This window comes from Azolla caroliniana, unplaced genomic scaffold, assembly GCF_043228905.1.
Source record: "Azolla caroliniana isolate FFs.n. ecotype wild unplaced genomic scaffold, voAzoCaro1.0.p SCAF_21, whole genome shotgun sequence".
NCBI lineage: Eukaryota > Viridiplantae > Streptophyta > Polypodiopsida > Salviniales > Salviniaceae > Azolla > Azolla caroliniana.
This window is the reverse complement of record NW_028230456.1, coordinates 11,827,317-11,837,872: the sequence shown is the minus strand read 5'-3', so window position 1 is coordinate 11,837,872 and position 10,556 is coordinate 11,827,317.

Below are 10,556 nucleotides of genomic sequence, written 5' to 3'. Positions count from 1 at the left end.
AAATTGTCATGTTTTAATATCTTCCTGAGCTGCTGAGTTATAATGAGGCTCACTGATGCTAAATATGTGATGTAAACCAATGACACTAGACAATAGTCAAGGAATAACCAATGTATGGGTGGGTCCATTGTTCATAAACTAATTGCTTCTCTTTGTCTTTCTGTACACACTAAACAGAGCTAAGCTATGTAAACTAGGCCACGGATCATGTCGTGTACACATGAATTATTGTGCCATATCTGTTCCCATGGCAACAGTCCAAATACATATGGAGTGATGTGGAGACACCTGAGTGCTTTATAGGAAGCCAATTCCTAGTGCTTCACTATAAGCCAACATTGAGTGATTCACACGAAGACAAGTTAGAATTTGAGGTGAAGTTGGTAAGTTGTTGGCTTTTGAAAACCGACTCACTTTTCTTCTTTTGACATTTGGCTTTATAGTGGCTGATTTTGCCATGACAAGAGCCACATTGGATGGAGTTGTTTTGTCGGCATTGTGCAACATGATGGCTCCCCCTTCTACCAGACGCTCCTCCTTGCATGTTTGCTATGTCTTATCGGTAGTAGAAGTTGTGTTCATGGGGTTGTCCTTGGTTGTGTTGGCCTTGGCCCAATTGGCCTCTTCTTCCATAGGTGTGTCCCCTTCCTCCATCCAAGTTCAAATAGAGCATGTGTTGTCCTTGTACATTGCTCCCATGTTGGGTAGTTGATGGCGTGTGTTGGGTTGAGCTGCGTTTCTTGTACTCCCTCAATGTAGCTCCAATAGTTGACAAGGTGTTGGTGCATCTTGTACTCCCAAGTTGCAAAATTGTTTTTGTCCAACTTTTCACTTGGAAGAGACCTGCCCATCTGGGTGTTCATGATGGTTGACTTGTGATTTCTTCTTCCTTGTGCTACGAACTGTGCAGGATTGCCACTACAACGATCGACCGGTTCTTTTTGAACGTCGACGTAAGCACAACAGATGTGGATGGGCTTGGATCAAGCTACCAATCGCTCTAATACCATGTAAAGAACCAGGCATGATTCTGTGCAATGGAAGAGATGTGTGTGTGTGCGTGCGAGAGAGAGAGAGTACAGAAAACAAGAAAATTTGTATTAACAACAAGATAACACAAAGTATACAGAAAACAAAAAAAACTGTAATAACAACAAGTGAACAACCAACAACGCAGTTACAAAGAAAAGGAGAAGGTGCCTATCTAGTTACCTTCTCTCTATGTTCTCTCACTACCACCACCTCTTGGGAAGGAGGTGGAGACTTAACTACCTAGTAACTATGTGTCATAGGACTAACTTCTATGACACACTAGTTATGATATAGAGTGGTGGGGTGTTCACACACTTAACTATTCCTAAGGTGTGTTCCCACACTAGGGAAGTGGAGTTTGATTCTCAACAACCTTGATTAAGATCAAGATAAACAATTGTATTTATACATGTTCCTAAGCACTACAAGTGCATGCATGCTCACGAAGTTTTTAGAACTCTAAAGATTTTTGTTGCGATACAAGCTCAACATTGGGTGCATAAACGGGTGCGTAACCCAATGCATAGACTAGGTGCGTAAAACCGTATGCACAAAGGCCGTAATGGTGCGTAAGCGGAGAGGCCGTTAGAGCATTATTCCTCGTAAGGAATAATTTTGGGAGTTAGTGTAGGAGGCTCATTAATGAGCATTGAAGTATGTGTCAGTATTTTGATAGTACTTCTGTCTATCCATAAGGACTTGTATAAAAAGCGCCGATTGAGCGCATCTTGTATAGAGTGACTAAGAGTTATTTTTGAATCTAAGTTTTTGTGTGTTCTAGTCACTCTCTCTCGCATTCTTTGTCTCGCTTGGATACGTTGTGTCGTGTTCAAAGCTTTCCATTAAACCTTCTCTTCGTCATTTGTGTTACACGGTTGTGTCTGTTACGCTTCCACACATGCTATTCTTTTACATGGTATCAGAGCGCAAGAGTTGAAATCCTCTGCGGCCAACAAACAGACAAACATCACCGTGAAGAACTGAAGAGAAATAAGAATGGATAGAGGGATGGCTAGCTCGCTTCCTACAGAGAAGCTGGACAGAAGTGCTCAGAGTTGAACTCAACTTCCTATAGTAATAGGTTTCACACTAGCTCATGGACATACCAGGCTAGTCTTGTAAATAGTAGAAAGGGCCCTTGCCCTAGTTTAGTTGGTATTTAAACCAACCCCTTGTAACTTAGTTACTGTTGGAAGCATTTTGGTTAATGTAATATACAATCTTTTATCTTTGTCTTATGCTCTCCCTCTCTCTCTCTCTCTCTCTCTCTCTCTCTCTCTCTCTGTTTTGCTTTACGTGCATACACAAACACACACACACACACACACACACACACACACACACACACACTCTCTCTCTCTCTCTCTCTCTCTCTCAATTATCTTCCATTGCATTACACCACTAGCTCCATTGATTTACATGGTATAAGAGCATGTGGTTGCTTAATCAAATCTATTCAACTATGTTGTGGTACACGCCGACGATCAACAGAACTGGCTCATCAACAGAGAAGAAATCGACATAATGAACACTCAGATAGGAAGCACTCTTCCTACCGAGAAGCTTGACAGAACGAACTTCGCATCTTGGGAATACAAGTTGCATCAATACATTGTTGGACAAGGTTACTGGAGCTACATTGAAGGAGCTGACGAAACTCAACCCAACCCAACACACGCTGACTATCCTGCTTAGGAGTAGGCCGCAAGCCGTGTGTTGTATTGCCTTGCATCATGCGTTCATGATTATATGCTTGGCTATAATCGAGATTCGAAAACACCGAAAGAAGCTTGGGGAAACCTCAAGAAGATTTTTGCGGCCAACACGGCTGCACGAAATCTCCAACTTCGACAAGAGCTAAACAACATGCAACAAAGGGACATGTCGATCACATGCTATACCTTAAAGATCAAGGAGCTGTGCGATGCTTTCGGTTCGATTAATGTCTTAATCGACGATGACGAGATGGTGCAAATATGCCTCGGCGGCTTAACACCCTATTTTGGCTTGATTAGATCGGCCATCCTTGCAAGGGAGAACCCTCCTTCATTTTTCGATCTCCAATCAATATTATTGGTTGAGGAAAATCATGCTTGACAAAGGAGCAACGCACAAGAGGGTCATATGCTCTACTCCCAGTCGGATGATAGAAGAAATTTTGGTCATGGAAATAGAGGTCGATTCGAACAAGACCGTAATGGTCAGCAGACTCAAGAGCGTAACTCCCACCAATGGCAAGCGGACAGGAACGGTCCCAGAGAGTTCGGCAGAAGGGGGAGTCATCACGCTGGACCGAGCAATCGTAATACCCCGATCGAATGCGGGTACTGTGGAAAACACGGCCACTATGAAGAGGAGTGCCGAAAAAAGGTACGAGACTCGGCTTCAACTAGCCGACAACTCACGAACTACGCATTGAATTTCAACTACGACAATCGTAGCGGAATGTTTACAAATTATGCCACAAATTCCGACTACGGTGATCGTGGCGGAATGTTTGTAATGAGGCCCGAAGCACACTCAATGTCAGCACAGGCCTCAATAGTGCCTCCGCCTCAAATAACGTATGGTTTGTTGACTCGGGAGCATCCAACCACATGACGTCTCATGAAGATTGGTTTCGGGAATTACAAAAACCCGAACGACCTGGATATGTCAAGACAGGCGATGACATGACTCATCCAATACAACATATCGGGAATGTCCCATTTGGAAACAATGGCAAACAAACCTATCTCAAGAACGTACTGCATGTCCCTACCATCACGAAAAACCTGGTTTCGATCGGCCAAATTTTCGAACAAGGAATGCAGGTATGATTCAACAATGATGGGTGCTTTATCGAAAGAGGAGATCAAGTCGTAGCTCACGACTGTTGTGAAGGTCGTATGTTTGTCCTCGAATTGAACGAGGTAAAATCGGCCATGTTTGCAAAGGGCCTCAAAGTCGAAACCAACATAAACTTGTGTTACAAGAGAATTGATCACATCAATCTCCAGAAGCTTTAGAACATGCAATCGAAAGGAGTCGTAATCGGATTCCCGAACTTTACCGCGAAGGAGATTGTGGGCGTATGCGAAATGTGCCAGTTCAGAAAGCAACACCGACATTCATTGCCGAAAGAGCGGAATGTGAGTGTTGAGATATCAAGCTCAATTAGTTTAATCTAGTTAGTCAACATATGTAACTTAGTAGTTATCTAGATTGAATCTAGTTAATGTGTTGACCTTAAGCCTTTAAATAGGACCTTGTACTTAAGTGGGATATTCTAGATCCTCCACTCCTTAGTACATTTAATGTAGGACTTACACATAAGTACCTATGTTCTACCCACACATGTGCACCTTTACACATGGGTTGTATATATACCTCATTGTGGGTATTTTTGTATGTTGATGACACTTTTCAATATAGTCAATCATCCCCCATTTATCTTCGTGCTCATAAGTGTAACTTCCTCTCTCTCTCTCTCTCTTCCTCTCACACACTCTCAAGCGCATATCATACTAATCTTCCGTTGCCTAACGTAACCATAAAATTAGTCTCTAATTAACCCTAGTTAATTACCTAATTACTTAACATGGTATCAGAGTGCGTGGTTTAGGAAATCCACTAAGCCCACCGCTTATTCGTGATTGTGTGTTTGAGACGCCGACGACAAATCCCGACTATTCGCTATCCGCTACCGTAGTGCCACTACGAAGGACGTGTACGCGACCAAGAGAAGAAAAACAAAATGGAAGACACAACAAACAACATGAACACACAAATGGGAAGCTCACTCCCTAGCGAAAAGCTAGACCGAAGCAACTATTCATCTTGGGAGTACAAGATGAATCAATACCTTGTCGGCCAAGGGTATTGGAGCTACATCAACGACGCACAAGAAAAAAAACCCGAAATCACACATGCCAACTACCCAACGTGGGAACAAGGCGCGACTCGGGTAATGTATTGCTTGGCAACATGTGTAAATGACCACATGCTTAGCCACATTCGTGACGCCAAGACGCCCAAAGAGGCGTGGGAAAATCTCAAGAAGATTTTCGTCGTAGACACATCCGCGCGCAAGCTTCAACTCCGGCAAGAGTTGAACAACATACGACAAAAAGAAATGTCCGGATGGACTACACCGCCAAGATCAAGAGCATTTGCGACTCGCTTGGCTTCATCATTGTCAACATCGACGAAGACGAGATGGTGCAAGTATGCTTGGGCGGTCTCGCACAACGATTCAACCCGTTGAGAACGACAATCTTGGCGAGAGATACCCCTCCCTCGTTCTTCAACCTCCAATCAATGCTATTGGTCAAAGAAAACCACGTTCAATCAAAGACCAACACATCGGAAGGAAAAATGCTCTTCTCCGATACGGATGGTGCCCATAGACGAGGTCGAAGCGGAAGAGGTCAATTCGACCTATCCCACGAAGGGAATTCACAATTTCGGCAAGGAAACGGAAGCCATCGAGGAACCTTCACAAGAAGGGGGAGCTTCCACACCGAACAAGGTCAGCGAACGACACCACCTATGTGCAACTATTGTGGCAAAATCGGCCATCGCGAAGAGGAGTGCCGAAAAAGACGAAGCGAGTCGGCTTCAACAAGCTGGCAACGCACAAATTTCGCCGCGAACGTAGAATACGCGGACTACGACAGACTCTTCGTGATGAGGCATAGAGCGAACTCTATGATGACCTCCGATCCCGCAAACTCCGCAAGCACCTCCAACTCCGAACACGCGTGGTTCATAGACTCCGGTGCCTTGCACCACATGACATCGCACCAAGAGTGGTTTCGTAACTTGCGAACGCCGGATCGACCTGGCTACATAGAGACCGGAGACGACACTCCGCATCCCATTCGGCACATCGGCGATGTCCCATTCGGGAAAGAAGGCGAGCAAACCTGCATCAAGAATGTCTTGCATGTGCCCACAATAACAAAGAATTTGGTCTCGGTCAGCCAAATCATGGAGCAAGGCATGCAAGTCCGCTTCAACAATGAAGGTTGCTTCATCGAGAAAGACGACCGACTCATAGCCAAGGGACGGAGAGACAGCCACGTGTTCATCCTCGGCTCGAACGAGGTAAAATCTGCCATGTACACCAAAGGTCTCAAGACCGAGACAAACATCAAGTTGTGGCACAAGAGAATCGGCCACGTAAACCTCCAACGGCTTCACGGAATGCAATCAAAGGGAGTCGTAATCGGACTTCCGGCCTTCGAATCGAAACGAGTCGACCGTCGGCAAACAACATCGACTCCCATTCCCGAAGGAGAGCTCCACAAGCAAAGGCCTCCTTGACGTCATACACTCAGATGTATGGGGACCGGCTCAAACGCCGACAATCGGCGGATGCCGATACTACGTTCTGGTCTGCAAGATCGGATGAAGCAGGCCAGTTACCGGCTGGGCACCGAGATAGAGAGGACAGCGGACTTGCGAAAGGTCCTTGAAGAATGAATCCTTGACAGCAAGGTGGAGCTGTCACTGAGGGAGGTGCTCGGAATTGCAAAGGAGGAGTTCCACGATTTCATCGTGGACTTGGTGAAGTGGAAATGGTTCTCGACGGAGCCGGAACCGGAGAAGCCCGTGGAGGTGTGAACAACGCACCTGGAAGACGAGTTGGCGGAAAGCCACTATTTGAGGTTGCATTGGGCTAGAGCCACTATGGAGACCCCCGTTCGGATCGGGGACGTTTAGGAGCCGGTGGTGGCGTTGATGTACCACGGATCCGAAATCAACGTGATGAAGGGAAAGTGGTTGATCAACACCAAGCACGGGTGGAAGATATGCGCGGCGACACGCGCCATGGAGGAGTTGCACGGGGCCTGCCTGAATGTATGTGTGAAAATCGGTGATGTCAAGATTGACCAACACTTCTTCGCGCAGGAGACATCCTTGGACCCGGTGATACTCGACGAACTATATATTACGGTGGCACGCATGGAGACAAAGGTGATGGATAACGGTTTGGCATACGCATGCATGAGGAGCCAAGATGGGCGACACTCCGTCCAATTTTTGACAGTGTGACCGAACCATGAGCGTAACCGCGAGACCCTCAGCGGCGATAACCGAGGGGATTTTTAGAAAGGGCTATCAAGGCGTGGGGCCGCGATAGTCCAGACACCTTGGAGGAACCCCACACATGTACCATAGGTAGGAAATTTTGGTTCTCCGACAACAGAGGTTGTATGATAACCGGCATTAGTGGCTGAGAAAAGAAGCAGGCAGAGGAACGTCTTAGGGTGTGTGGAGTCCTTGGCCCTGACGAGGAGATTGGCAGCGCCATGGAGGCGGTCTCTTTGGATGACACCTTGGGAGAATTAAGGAAGGCGCTTGTGAAGACCGGATGATTCCGGTTTGTTCGGAAAGGATGTATGAAGCCATTGCTGATTTCGGAAAAAGGGTCGAGTTGGATCACACGACCCGAGTGGATACGAGGTACAAGATTGTGGACCGGAAGGTGAGGCCAGTCGCGGCACCCTTGCCGGAGGGCAACGAGGAACGGATGAAAGAAGTCACATTGGACCCAAGTTTACGGGATCCGGCCGGCATAGGACACCGGTTCACCGACAAAACGCTATGGGAGTTGAAGGTCGGTGGGGGTGGCTTTCTACTACTGGCGGAGGAGGAACGGTTTTGGAGAATGCTCGGGAGGCACGGGAAGGTCTTCACATTCTCATCGGAGGAGATCGGGTGCGTAGACCTGATGATCATTGAGCCAATGGTTATCTTCACGGTACCACATGTGCCGTGGAATCTCAAGCCAATTCCGGTACCCAGAGCTCACATCCCGAAGTTGATGGAGCTGGTGAAGCAGATGGTGGAGATGGGCATCCTCGAGCTGTTGAGCGCCCCATATTCGAATCGGTGGTTTACCATGCCGAAGAAGAACCGCACATTGCGCTTTATTCAGGACCTACAACTAGTCAACAAGGTGAGCATTTGGAATGCACGAATCGGGCCGACCATTGACGAGTTTGCAGAGGCCTTCGCCAGAAGGTCAATTTATTCAGTCGAGGATCTGTACTCGAGGTACGACCAATTCCAACTAGCCGTAGAGAGCAGGAACATTACAACGATGCGGACTACTCTCGGTCTAGTGCGGATGTGTACCCTTCCGCAAGGAGGGACCAACTTGGTGGTGCACATGGTGAATGCAATGAACAAAGTGCGGAAGGATTGCATCCCGGACATCACCATGCCGTTCTTGGACGACATCCCGATCAAAGGGTATCCGGTGGAAGATATGGACGAATCGGTTGGACCTGACAGTTGCCGGAAATTCGTTGTGGACCACATCGGCAAATGCGAGAAGGTGCTACAAAGGCTGGAGGGCGCGCGGCTCACCTTCTTCGGAGCCTTATGGCCGGAAACCATCCCCGGCAAAGGTAGACGCCATCTCCTCAATGAAGGAAGACTGCAAGTCGGTTACGGAAGTCCGAAGGTTCTTGGGCGCGTGTGCGTTCTACCACATCTGGATTCCGAACTACGCACACGTCGCGGAGCCGCTCTACAGGTTGTTGAAGAAAGGGCGCAAGTTCGAGTGGATCGGGGAACATACAGAGTCGGTCCGGAGATTGAAAGAAATGCTTACCGCGGCACCGACACTCTGAAAAGTGGTTTATGGTAAGGAGGTCAGGATTTACGTGACAGTAGACACAAGCCCGACTGGGATAGGATGGGTGATCAACCAGGAGGACGAGGATGGCACGAGGTTCCCCATCCGGTTTGGAGCGAAAGTACTTAGCGAGCGACAACGAGGATACGCCTAGGTTAAACGCGAACTCTGGTGTATCGTTTTGGCGGTCAAGGGCTACAAAGACTACTTGATCGGGACGGAGGTAATAATCGAGATGGATTGCCTACCGATCCTCGGTATGGTTTCCAGATGCGCGACACTGGACCTGGCGATGCTCAGGTGGATCGCGTACATCTCCGGGAAGGACAATGCCATGGCCGACATTCTTTCGAGAGCGCGGTTTGATGACGAAGACAACATGGTTTCGGAGGACGAAGAAGTCAGCGTGGATATCTTCGAGTCGGCTTACGTGACGACGAGGGAGGGGAGCACTCCGATGCTTAATGAGTTTGACGAGGGCGAGTACAACGGGGAGTGGTTCCGGATTGGCAAGTTCCTAAAAACGGTGACATGGACGAGAGAAGAGGCTAATCGGATCCGGAAGAAAGTGTACCGGTTCTTCCTACAAGACAAAAGCATATGGAAACACCTGAAGAAGCGAGGCGGCGTCCCACTCCGGGTAGTGGCGAAGAAGGAAGAGCAGGAGGTGTTGCTAACAGCGTATAACGAGAGTCCTTGGACCGGACATCGTGGGACGTGGGCCACGTTCGAAAAGCTGAAGGAGAAGTATTGGTGGCCGGGATTGTACCGGGACGTTCATAAGTTCGTAACGACTTGCGAGAATTGCCAGATGCACTCCACGATTCGACATCAAGACGAGCTACACCTGACCAATCATCCACTTCAAATGGATGGTGGACTTCGTGACGATGCCGATGGGGGTAGGGCAGATGCAGTACCTAGTGCTAGCGCTAGAGGACTTGACGAATCAAGTGGAGGGGCGCGCATTGCCGAACAAGACGACTGCAACCATGTGCCAATTCCTAATTGAAGAGGTGGTGTGTCGATACGGGTGTGTGGGGAAGATCGTGGCTAATCGGGGGGAGCTGGATGCGCATGAAGCCGACGAGCTGTTCAACCGGCTAGGGGTTAAGCTTTCCCTCACTATGGCGTACAATCCGGAGGCGAACGAGAAGGTAGAGAGCGGGCACGGGCCGATTGTGAAGGCGTTAGTACGGGCATGCAAAGGGCAAGTCGGGAATTGGCCGCGATTTCTACCTTACGCATTGTGGCCGAACCGAACTATGCATAGTTCGGTAACCGGGTTCATGGCGGCAGAGCTGATGTATGGGCAAAAGCCGATCATGTTGATGGAGCGGAAGATATCCTCGTGGGCGGCGATAGATTGGAGAGACGAGATGAGCCGGGAAGAGCTGTTGGCGGCGCAAATTCGACAGCTCGAGCGAAGACTAGAGGACGTGGAGCAGGCGAAGACGAAGTTGCACGCGGCAAGGACGAAGAACAAGGGCTGGTTCGACAGAACGCACCGGCTACGACCATAGAAGATCGAAGAAGGCGACTAGGTGCTGGTGTACGACAATAGCCTCGACAACCAACACAAGGCAGTGCAGAAGTTCGCGAGGAGGTGGTTCGGGCCCTATGCCGTAACGAGCACAAACGGCAACGGCACTTACCATCTCGCAGAGCTCGATGGGACATGGATAGCGGTGCCGATAGCTGGGAAGAGGATCAAGGCCTTCAAGAAGCGACACGAAGGTGAACCGAACCCGGCAAGTGCAGGCCACGACAACGACTGGGCCGGAGCAGACAACGATTCGGAGAGCGAAGGGTGAGCGCGGGCCGGTCTTCTCCGGCAAAGGATCTAATCTGGCGCATACCGGTGGATGCGCGGTTTGGTGGGGGTGGATGTCAT